Source organism: Cyanistes caeruleus, chromosome 3 (assembly GCF_971803275.1).
Source record: "Cyanistes caeruleus chromosome 3, bCyaCae1.hap1.1, whole genome shotgun sequence".
In the NCBI taxonomy this organism is placed as follows: domain Eukaryota; kingdom Metazoa; phylum Chordata; class Aves; order Passeriformes; family Paridae; genus Cyanistes; species Cyanistes caeruleus.
In genome coordinates this window covers 40,563,287-40,564,652 of record NC_141703.1, presented here as the reverse complement: position 1 = coordinate 40,564,652, position 1,366 = coordinate 40,563,287, and the positions used below count along the sequence as shown (strand labels likewise).

Genomic DNA, 1,366 nt, shown 5'->3' with positions numbered 1-1,366 from the left:
TCTATATTCATAATTCATTTCTGGACAGTGACTCTCCTAAATACATTACCATGTGTTTATTGTTGGCTTTCATTGTATGCCCTGTACATAGCATAAGCAATCAAAACTCAGGAAAGAGGAAGCATGAAATTCATAGCAAAAAAGAGATCCACATTGGATTCTCTAATAGTGAGAGTTTTATGTCATAAAGCATGACAATTCTGAAGCAGTTTGAGTTTAAATTCACTATAGTTACTACTTGGAATCTAGACTCTCTCCTCTCTCACATGGATGCCCCATTCCTTTCCAGATATGCTAATCACTGTGGTGGGTAGGTAGAGGGTGGTAGGTAGGATGGAAAGTGGCAGGAACAAGTTTGTGCATCTAAATGTGGCAATAAGAAAGCACAGACTTCTTTAATCACAGTAACTCTGGACTTTGTTCAGCAATCATGAACAGTCATTTCTTGGGTTTTGTTTAGGGATTTTGCTTGTCTTAAGTAGGACTTTGAGTAGCAAAAATAGAATACAGTATTTTTTCAAAAAAAGAGCAAAAATAATAAGTCCAACCAGATATCGGCCATGATGTAAGATAATACTAAAGGCTTATTTAAGATATTGGGTTCCATTTTTTTCCCCCCCCCCCTTACTTCTCCTATGTTTGGAGACTTCTCCTTCCGTGTTTGGAAATGTTCTTCATCCTGATCCAGATCCTGGGAGAGTAAAGCACAGTATTTGTCAGGTATTGTTTAAAAATAATTTGCAACCAGATGACAAAAGTGAGTCAGCAAGGGATGTAATATTGCTGCTTAGTTGATCAAAAGGTTTTTATAACTGAGTCAAGTAAAATGACATTTAGATTTTTTATGGTGTTGGAAAATACCTGCACATGGCTTGATTTTTCTAGAAGGTTGTTCATATGTTACCTAACATTTGGAGTTACTCTACTGTTCTGAAAGTGTAATTTATTTAATTGCATGCCCATCAGATCCTGTATCTGTGCCTCAAAGTGCTTTTCAACAAATTAGGCTTTAATTGTATTTCTCAGATAGCAGTCAAAGTAACAGATCTTGTCTTTACATCCATATTAGAACCTAATATGGATTTATTAAATTGAGAAGCTTCTGTAAAATTACTTTATCTTAATAATTGTACTGTTCATTTGGATGTGAAATACATGCAGTGCTCATCAGAGCTAAATGGTAGTGTGAACTTAAATAGAAATATGTTAAGATATAAAATTGTACATATGGTTTTTATTAATGAGTGAAACCAAGCCCTCATTTATTTACCCTTGTAGAAAAAGATAACAAATGGAGAAGTGCATTTCTATCCATCTTATTAGAGTATATCATGTGTCATTCCTCCCACATAAACCTGTCCTTTTT

General features: G+C 34.6%; 1 protein-coding gene across 1 annotated transcript in view; it reads left to right on the top strand.

The window, feature by feature from the left end:
• HS6ST3 (heparan sulfate 6-O-sulfotransferase 3) overlaps nucleotides 1-1,366 on the top strand; it is a 271,118-nt gene that overhangs the window by 31,723 nt on the left and 238,029 nt on the right. The window lies entirely within an intron of this gene.